We start from the raw sequence: 11,138 nt of genomic DNA on the forward strand, positions 1-11,138 counted from the left end.
AACGACCAGTTACCTCAGATTGCCGCCAGATGGCGGTGCCTCACCATGTTTGTGTGTTTACTGCAGCGGGTCCGGGAAGCTTTACGAGGCGGTATTGCTGCTGGTCTGGTTTCCTCGGGCATCCAGAAGCTCTCCGAAATAATCCTGTCGGTATCATGTACTATGTTATATTATGTTGTGTTAAGGAATGAAGGTAAACGAATGGAAAGACAGTGGGTGAACTCGAGGCTGAGATCGTGATAGAAGTCAAGGCACAGATTAGGAGGAACAGATGGAGTTACAGGGATATAAACACGAGGATCTTCATTATCTTCATTCCTTAGCTTGAAGCTTTCTGTGTTGCTGCATTTATTCCCCTCACGGGATCAACATCTAAATCCACTGTTGTACAAATCGTGTATTGTTTTATTTACAATCGCAACCCCCTGAAATCTACCGCGGAGGACGAAGAGTTCAGCGTCACCAGGTCACGCACAATGAGATTAGTGTTCTTGAGAAACCGCCACAAAAAATAAATAACATTCAATCTGAGCGTGTGAGGCCGATCAAATAAAACCGCAGACAGCTGAGGACTTTGGATCTGCATTCGATGGAGTTTAGAGAGATGAGGGGGGAATCTCATTGAAAAATACAGCAGACTGAAAATCCTGGACAGAGTGGATGTGGAGAAGATATTTCCATTAGTAGGAGAATCTAGCACACGGCACACAACCCCAGAATAGAGGGACGACACTAGAGAACCGATTGGACTTTAATGTCTCTTTCCCAGGTGACTGTTTGTGTGCCAGGCAACAATCTTATGTCTATCCATCTGTATATGGGTACACATGAGATGGGACTTAACAGATATTCAACCACCACCCCATCAACATCCTGGGAGTTGACAGAAAACTGAACTGGTCCCCTGGGCATTGCCCCCCCCGCTTGCCCGCCCCCCGACTGCCCGCCCCCCGACTGCCCGCCCCCCGACTGCCCGCCCCCCGACTGCCCGCCCCCCGACTGCCCGCCCCCCGACTGCCCGCCCCCCGACTGCCCGCCCCCCGACTGCCCGCCCCCCGACTGCCCGCCCCCCGACTGCCCGCCCCCCGACTGCCCGCCCCCCGCTTGTTCCCCCCCCCCCCCCCCGAGCTGTCCCCCCCTCTCAGACCCGCCCTGACCAATTCCTCTGAGACCCTCCAGTCCCACCAGGATTTCACCCCCCCTCCCCCCAAATCCCAGCCCTATCCATAGGGGCCCCATCCCAGCTCCTGAACTCCTGTCCCCAAACCCCACCCCCACCGACAGACCCAAACCCCACCCCCACCGACAGACCCAAACCCCACCCCCACCGACAGACCCAAACCCCACCCCCACCGACAGACCCAAACCCCACCCCCACCGACAGACCCAAACCCCACCCCCACCGACAGACCCAAACCCCACCCCCACCGACAGACCCAGCCCCCACCGACAGACCCGAACCCCACACCCACCCCCACCGACAGACCCGAACCCCACCCCCACCGACAGACCCGAACCCCACCCCCACCGACAGACCCGAACCCCACCCCCACCGACAGACCCGAACCCCACCCCCACCGACAGACCCGAACCCCACACCCACCGACAGACCCAACCCCCACTGAGCCTAATCCCCCCCGACTCCTGAACCCACTCCCAATCCTAAACCTGCCGCACTCAATCTCTCACCCCCAAATTCCCCTCTCCCCTCCAGGTTCCCCACCCCCCAAAACCCCCTTTAAATCCCCACTGCCCAAACCCACTCTCAGTCCCTCCACTTAAACCCCTCTGAACCTCCCCTCTGCCCAATCTCTCTCTGCCCCTCCTCCCGATCCTCTGCCCCTCCCCCTGATCCTCTCTGCCCAATCTTCTCCAATCCCACTCTAATCACCCCCCCACTCACTCTCTCTCAGGAACTCACCGCCAAAGCCCTCTGAGCCCCTCCCAATCCTTCTCAACCCCCCGCCCTCAATCTCCACTAATTCCCCCCCCAAAACTCCTCTTTCCCCCACCTGATTCCCTGTCCCTCTGCCCCATCTCCTTTCATCCGACTCTGTAAGCACCCCCTCCCCCCGCTCAATCTCTCTGACACCCACTGCCAATCTGACTCTCAGCCCCCTGAATCCTCCAAGTTCCTGCCCCAATTCCTCACCCCCCCCCAAAGGCTCCCTTTGCCCCCCCTGCCAAACTCAAGCCCCCCCTGACGCCTGCACCCAATCCTTCCTCAGTCCTCCCCACCCCTGTATCCCTCTGAGTCACCCCCCCGCTCCGAATCGCTCGGCACCCCCCCAATTCTAACCCTGATGCAAGGCCACACCCTAAATCCCTCTCTGAATTTCCCCCCTCCCAAATCCCTATGAATCCACCCCGCCCTCAATCCCTTTCCCTCCACCCCAAATCGCCCCTCCCGCTAACCCCCTCTCTGACTCCCTACCCCATCCAGACCCTCCCCAGATTCTAAGCCCCTGAGATTCCTCTAGAATCTCCCCTGAATGTCTCCCGAGATCGCACCCACCCTCGCCACATTCCTCTGCCCCCGAATCCTGCTCCCTCTCCAATCCCACCCCTTCAATCTGTCTGAGCACCAAACCATGTCTTTTAATCCCCGTAAGCCCCCCAATCCCTCCTGTATCCCTCAGAACCCCAGAAATCCCCCTCTAAACCCCCCCCTTCCCGAATCCCCCTCAGTTCCCCCTGATTCCCTCCCTCTCAGTCCCGCTAAATCCCAAAGTCCCCATGAGACCCTTAAATCCCCCTGAATCCCTCTAATTCCCGACCACAATCCCTGAGTCTCTCCCTACATCCCTCTACACTCTCCTCCTTGAATCCCTGTCAATTCCCCCCCCCCCCCCCCCCCCACTCCAGCCAAATCTGTTGTCCCTCCTCACAATCCCTCTAAATCTCCTGATCCTTCCCTCTGAGCCCCGTACCCCGCTCCCCCACTGCCCAAACCATCTTCAAAGCCCCCCGGCTGAATATCCCTCTAAGTTCCCCTCTTTCCCCCCACCCCTCTCAACCTGGCAAATTCCCACTCCCTCCCTGTGAACAGCCTCTGGACTGACAGATCCCCCCCCTTCTAATTAGTAACCCCCCCCCCCCCCCCCACCACACATCTATCCCCGTCCACCACCCCCCTGTAAACAGCTCCTGGTGGAGTTGGATGTGGAAACTCTGCCCATTTTAAACATTAACGTTCAAACGACTAATTCCCCTGACACTGAGCAGCCTGTGTTATAACATCCCGCACCCCCATCCTGTACAACAGACCCCCTGTCTGATTCCCCCCCCCCCCTCAATTGCCCCCTTTCTCTGATAACCCCTGACTCTGGTCAGCCTGTGTTATAATATTCCCCCCTCTTGTACAACAGCCTCCCCCACCAGCCCCTTCCCTCTCTGTCTAATAGCCCCTGGCTCTGAACAAGCCCCTGTATTACACACTCCCCCCTTTCAGCAGTGCTGAATCCCTCTGAATTGCCCCCGATTCCCTCCCTCTGCGTTCCTGGGCCTTTGCTGCTTGTGAACAGCAAACCCGTGATCTGGCCCGTCCCCCACGAGAGAGCAGAGAGGGAGATAAGAGGCAGAGAAGCAGAGAGATATAGAGATGGAGTTAGAGAGAATGCTACTGTAATTCAGACAGAATGATTCACAGAGAGAGGGAAGCAGAGATCAGATACAGAGAGAGATAAGAGGCAGAGAGATATAGAGATGGAGATAGGATGCGACTGTAATTCAGACATTGATTCACAGAGAAGGGAGGGAGCAGAGATAAGAGACAGAGATATAGAGATGGAGTTAGTGAGGAATCTGCTGTGATTCAGACAATGATTCACAGAGAGAGGGAAGCAGAGAACAGATAGAGATATAGAGACAGAGGATGCTACTTTAATTCAAACAGACTGAGTCAGGGGGAGGCAGAGATAGAGAGAGGGGGAAGCAGAGAGAGATAGAGAGAGTCAAGCAGATAGCTAGAGAGATAAGACAGAGAAGCAGAGTTAAAGTTCAAATTTTATTCGTCACAAGTAGGCTTACATTAACACTGCAATGAAGTTACTGTGAAAAGATGGAGATAGAGAGAATGCTGCTGTACTTCAGACAGAATGAGTCAGAGAGGGAGCAGAGATAGATAGAGCGAGAGAGAGATGGAGAGGAGGCTGCTGTGATTGAGATAAAATGATCCACAGAGAGGGAGAGAGAGATGTGCAGAGAGGCTGAGATACAAAGTGAGATGTCGAGATAAATAGAAAGTGGGGCTTTGGCAAGACAGTGACAAAGTTTCAGAGAGAGAGTGAAAGATAGAGAGAATGAGAGAAAAGGGAGAAAGATGCTGCCATTTTGAGAGGCTGAGGTATAAAGGATGGGGAGAGACAGGGATTGGAAAGATGTGGAGAAACAGTTCTGAGGATGGGGGAGTTGCACAGACAGAGCTTCAGGGAGAGGGATTGAAATCTGGGATTACATTGGAGCAGGGATCACTGGGAATACCCCCTCCCCCTGACACACAGACCACTAACCCTCCGTGTAAAAGCCCCACCAGTCTATCTGTGAATAAAAATGAACGACCAAGACACGGGGACTTTTATTAATATTTTTCTCTCTGGTTATAGCTCTTGTCCGAGGATTCCTCACGGCAAAACTATTCGCTCTCTGCATCGCCAAAGTTTCCAAAGGAATTCTCCTTGGAAGAGAGAAAGAGAAAATAAAGTGAAATTTGATTAAACACAAAACAAAAGCTGATTATAAACAATAAAAGGCACAGCAAGATCCCAGGACTTGCTGAAATTCACAATCTCACTGGGGGAGGTGGGGGAAACATTCATTTTCACCTCCTCATTATTAAACCCTGACAAAATGGGAACACGTTTCAAATGCAATGAACTTCCAACTGCCTCCTGACTGTCCCGATATTGAATTTATTAAACACATCAAAGCATTCTGGGGGCTTTACTCCAGAGACAGGCCAGTGAAAAAACACAGGAGGCCCCAATGAAGTTCCCACTTCTATCAGTCACCTCTCTCCCCTCACTCTGTTTCTCCCTCTCCGTCTCTTACACACTTCCCCCCAGATCTCTATCTGTCCAATACCCCGTCTCTGCTCCTGTCTCTGGATAACCTGTCCTGATCTCTGCTCTGTTTCTCTATCTCGAGGCGAATCTGGATTGAAATGCTCTCTCTAAGTTTCTGTCTGACCGTTTAAAATAAAACTCACAATCAAAAGGGAAATGAGAAGGGGGCGGGAGCTGGAAAATCCACAATCCCACCCTGAAGCGGCTGCTTCACATTTTATTGAACCATTGAATTCAGCCACTTAAACCCTGTTGGGGAATTAAGCGAATGCAAAAGTGCTGCTGAGATTTAGGCCGTGAAGTGAGGCCTAGTCACAGAGGCTGCATTATTCCTCCGGTAGAAAGAACAAACCCCCCTCTCTCCCACCCCCCAGTTAAACAGAACAATCTTCTCCATCCACACCCACAAATCCCAGCGCCCTGTCTAAAAACACAAGCAGGACTCTGGGATTGAGAACAAGCCTTTCCCCCAGGCTCAGGAATTTGAATTTCAGCTCCCTCTCCCTCCCGAGTGCTTCACAGTGAGAGAGAGAGAGAGACTGGGAATGCTGCAATCAGGATCCCACAGGGAGTCCCACACTGCAGGAGGACACCCCCCCCACCCCCAGAGCCTCTGTCTCTATCCCCCTACCCCCCCTCCACTGAGCCCCCCCACACTCCCCACCCATTCTCTGTTCCTCTCTCTCTACCCCACCCTCCTTCCTCTCCATCTTTTCATGTTTAAAGTGTGGGGCGCTGTCACAGTGCAGGGAATATGGGGCGGGGAGGAGGGCACAGCAAGATCCCACACACAGTCTGAGCAGGGCTAGATACAAAGTGATTTTTAAGTGAGGATTGGGCTAAAGTGAGTGGGCAATGAGGGAACCACACTTCTCCCTCTCTCTCCCTCGCTCCCCCCCTCCATCTCTTCCCCCACCCCAAATAAAAATAATGACAAGTCACTCCAGGATTGGGGCTGTTTGTACATTCGATATGAACAGGGAACCTTCCACTTCGAGCACAGTCACACCTCTCTCTCCCATTCCCTCTGTCTCTCGCTGTTTCTTTCTCTCTGCCTGTTTCTCTGCCTCTATCTCTGAACCTGTCCAGCCCCCTCTGTGTCTCTTTTGCTTTCCCCCCAGATCTATATATATCCAAACCCCATCTCTGCCCCGGTCTCTCCTACTCTGGATAATCTGTCCTGATCTCTGCTCTGTTTCCCCGTCTGGGGATGAATGGGGATTAAAATGCTCTCTCTGATAAGTTTCTGTCTGACCGTTTCAAATAATGACGCGTTGTGGGCCACGTTTGCTATTTCTCAGTGATTTCCATGGGGAAATGGGGAGGGAAGCTCCTCCTGCAAAGCCAGATCTCTCTCTCACTGCAATGTGGCAGCAGCCAGATTCCAATATCTTTATATTGGGAAAAAATCTTTTCAAACACAACAGCACAGATTCAGCCTCAGTCACACAGCCGCTGGTTACAAATCCCACCTTCTGGGAGGGTGTGAGTGAGGGTCTTTTCCCCCAGAGACTGGGGAGCTGGGCTGTGAGTGCAGAGCAGAGGACCCCCCCCCCCTAACCCAGCCCCCCTCCAGTGTGTCTCCTCTCCCTGCCCCTCTGCCTTTGATCTCCCTCTGTTACCCTCCCTTTCTCTCTCCCTCCCTGATAACTCACAATCAAAGGAGAAAGATGGGAGAGAGAGATACAGCAGGAAAACCCACAATCACATCCCCAATCCGATGGATTAAAGCGGCTGCTGCTGGTTTTATTCGGCTGCCTTTCTCTCTCTCTCTCTCTCTGTCTTTCTCTCCTTCCCCCCCTCCCTGTCTTTCTCTGTCTCTGTCTGTCTTTCCCTCCCTCCCTGTCTCTCTCTTTCTCTCTCTCTGTCTTTCCCTCCCTGAAATTAAATCAAAAAAATTAACATTGGTGTTTTCCTTCACATTTGATTGAAAGGTGAAATATAGACAGGAATGTCTGGGGAGAGAGAGAGGGGAGGGGTGCAGAGATTGGGAAGAACGCTGGAGAGACAGAGACAGGGAAATTATGAACCCTCCATCCAAATAGAAATTCCTGGGAAAAGAGAGAGGAGAATCTGGAGTCACACAGCACAGAAACAGGCCCTTCGGCCCACCAGGTCTATGCTGGCCGTCAAATCCCAATCTATACTCCCCCCATTCCCCAGCACTTGCTGCACAGCCTACGATGCCTCGGTGATTTAAGTGCTTTAATTTACCCGACCCCCGTTTCCACTTTCTTTCCTTTGAACCCACTTTGCGGTCCGTGAGCGAGATTTTGTTTAATAAAGTGTGGTCGCTGTTGCAGTGCGAGCAAAGGCCACAGGCCCAGTGTGTGCACAGCAAGATCCCACAACAGCAGCAGCAACAATGTGAACCTGAATCAGATGGGACACAGTCCTCCCCAACACACCCCCAACACTCTCGCCTGCTGTGAGCCCCCTTCCCCACTCACTACCCTGTGTGTGTGTGTGTCTGTGTGTGTATCTGTCTGTGTGTTTGTGTGTGTCTCATCCCAAATTTTCAGAAAGGGTTGAACTCCCTCTTAAAACGAAGCCAAACCCTTTTTAAAACACAATCTCTGTGGTGCTCTGGAAGATCCCAGAAGGTGCAGTTCGCTGTGTTGTGTGTTTTAATTTGGGAAATGTTTATACAGAGGGAGAGTGAGGCAGAGAGGGGCTGAGGCAGTGAAATCCACCCCCCCCCCCCCTCGCCCCGGGACCCTCAGAATTGAATCATAACGTGTAGGGCCACACGGGGGCACAGTGGTTGGCGCTGCTGCCTCACAGCTCCAGGGACCCGGGTTCAATTCCCGGCTCGGGTCACTGTGATCCTGTGTCTCTTCCCCCACCCCCTCACTGCACCTCACCCACTGCACCCCCACAAACCTCACCTCTTGCTTTCTTTTCCAGTTTTCCCCCTCTCTCTCTCCCACTCCCTCCATCTTTCTCTCTCACTCCCTGTCTGCCTTTCTCTCTCTCTCTCCGTCCATCTTTCTCTCTCTCCCACTCCCTCCATCTTTCTCTCTCTCTCCCTCACACTGTTTCTCTCTCTCTTTATCCCTGCCTGTCTCTCTCTCTCTCACTGTCTTTCCCCCTCTTTCTCTCTCTCTCTCTCTCTGTCTTTCCCTCTCTCTCTCTTTCTCCCTCCCTCCCTGTCTTTCTCTTTCTCTCTCAGAGACTGGGAATGCTGCAATCAGGATCCCACAGGGAGTCCCACACTGCAGGAGGACACCCCCCCACCCCCAGAGCCTCTGTCTCTGTCCCCCTACCCCCCTCCACTGAGCCCCCCCACACTCCCCACCCCTTCTCTGTTCCTCTCTCTACCCCACCCTCCTTCCCCTCCATCTTTTCATGTTTAAAATGTGGGGCGCCGTCACGGTGCGGGAAATATGAGGAGGGGAGGAGGGGGGACAGAGCATGAGGGCACAGCAAGATCCCACACACACAGTCTGAGCAGGGCCAGATACAAAGTGATTTTTAAATGAGGATTGGGGTAAAGTGAGTGGGAAATGAGGGAACCACACGTCTCCCTCTCTCTCCCTCCACACGAGAGACCCCCAGATCCTGTGTCTCTTCCCCCACCCCCTCACTGCACCCCCCACAAACCTCACCTCTTGCTGCCCTTTCCTGCTCTCCCTCACTCTCCCCTCTCTGTCTCTCTCTCCCTTTCTCTCTCTCCCCCCCTCTCTGTCTCTTTCTCTCTGTCTCTCTGTAATATGGTTATGAAGCTGCATATATAAGGTTAAAGATGTGGTGTTTGAGAAATGTAAATATTGAAAAGAAATGCTGAGAAAACCAAAACGAACCATCCAGCGTTGTGTCTTTAGAAAGCCACACCCACAGATCCCAGCGCCCTGTCTAAAAACACAAGCAGGACTCTGGGATTGAGAACAAGCCTTTCCCCCAGGCTCAGGAATTTGAATTTCAGCTCCCTCTCCCTCCCGAGTGCTTCACAGTGAGAGGGAGAGAGACTGGGAATGCTGCAATCAGGATCCCACAGGGAGTCCCACACTGCAGGAGGACACCCCCCACCCCCAGAGCCTCTGTCTCTATCCCCCTACCCCCCTCCACTGAGCCCCCCCACACTCCCCACCCATTCTCTGTTCCTCTCTCTCTACCCCACCCGCCTTCCCCTCCATCTTTTCATGTTTAAAGCATGGGGCTCTGTCATAGTGTGAGGAATATGGGGCAGGGGGACAGAGCATGAGTGCACAGCAAGATCCCACACACAGCTTGAACAGGGCCAGATACAAAGTGATTTTGAAGTGAGGATTGGGGTGAAGTGAGTGGGAAATGAGGGAACGACACGTCTCCCTCTCTCTCCCCTCCATCTCTCCCCCACCCCAAATGAAAATAATAAGTCACTCCAGCATTGGTGCTGTTAGTACATTCGATCTGAACAGGGAACCTTCCACTTCGAGCAGAGTCCCACCTCTCTCTGATTCCCTCTTTCTCTCGCTGTTTCTCTCTCCCTCTATCTCTGAACCTGTCCAGCCCCCTCTGTGTCTCTTTTGCTTTCCCCCCAGATCTATATATATCCAAACCCCATCTCTGCCCCGGTCTCTCCTACTCTGGATAATCTGTCCTGATCTCTGCTCTGTTTCTCCGTCTGGGGATGAATGGGGATTAAAATGCTCTCTCTGATCAGTTTCTGTCTGACCGTTTCAAATAATGACGTGTTGTGGGCCACGTTTGCTATTTCTCAGTGATTTCCATGGGGAAATGGGGAGGGAAGCTCCTCCTGCAAAGCCAGATCTCTCTCTCACTGCAATGTGGCAGCAGCCAGATTCCAATATCTTTACAACACATCAAATATGAGGAAAATATATTTTCAAACACAACAGCACAGATTCAGCCTCAGTTACACAGTCGCTGTTTCTAAATCCCACCTTCTGGGAGGCTGTGAGTGAGGGTCTTTATCTCAGAGTAAAGTATAAAGTAAAGTTTATTTCTTAGTCACAAGTAAGGCTTACATTAACACTGCAATGAAGTTACTGTGAAATTCTCCTAGTCGCCACACTCTGGCGCCTGTTAATGCACCAGAGTGGGTTAATGCACCGAACCAGAGACTGGGGAGCTGGGTGGGCTGTGAGTGCACAGCGGAGGCTCCCCCCCCCCCCCTCTAACCCACTCCCCTCCAATCTCTCTCCTCTCCCTGCCCCTCTGCCTTTGCCCTCTCTCTCTCCCTCTCTCTGTTACCATCCCTTTCTCTCTCTCTCTCTCTCTCCCTCCCTGATAACTCACAATCACGGGAGAAAGATTGAAGAGAAAGAGATATAGCAGGAAAACCCACAATCACATCCCAAATCCAATGAAAGGGTTGACCAGGATGTTGCCTGGTATGGAGGGTATTGGCTGTGAGGATTGATTGAATAAACTGGGATTGTTCTCCCTGGAAAGACGGAGGCTGAGGGACGACCAGCTGGAAGTTTATAAAATTATGAGGGGTGTGGCGAGGATAAACAGTTGGGAGCTTTTTCCCAGGACAGAAATGATAATTACAAGGGGAACAAGTTCAAGATAAGGGGGGAAAGGTTGAGTGGAGATGTGCGGGGAAGGTTTTTACACAGAGGGTGGTGGGGGCCTGGAATGCGCTGCCAAGTGAGGTGGTTGGGGCAGATACATTAGTGACATTTCAGACTTATCTGGATAGACACATGAACAAACGGGGTAGAGAGGGATACAGGCCATTGGTCTCGATAGGTAAACATGATCGGCACAGGCTTGGAGGGCCAAAGGACCTGTTCCTGTGCTGTGCTGTTCTTTGTATTAAAGTGTCTGCTGCAGGTTTTATTCGACCGTCGAGTCCCATCGATTTAAACACAGGCACCGTTTGGAAAAGGAGCAAAATGCAAAAGCCTTCCTGAGGTTAGGCCTGGGATTGAGGCCTGGTCACAGAGGCTGCATTATACATCCTGGACAAAGAACAGGTTCCCCAGGCCCCGGCCAGTTCACCAGAACAATCCCCTCCAGCCCCGAAACCTCCCGGACAGGGCCTGGGAGGAGGGAGGGGGGAAAAGGGAACCAGTGCTTCCCCCACCCCCTGTCCCCTTCCACCCTCCCCTCACACCGCACGCA

This window comes from Mustelus asterias, unplaced genomic scaffold (genome assembly GCF_964213995.1).
Source record: "Mustelus asterias unplaced genomic scaffold, sMusAst1.hap1.1 HAP1_SCAFFOLD_500, whole genome shotgun sequence".
NCBI lineage: Eukaryota > Metazoa > Chordata > Chondrichthyes > Carcharhiniformes > Triakidae > Mustelus > Mustelus asterias.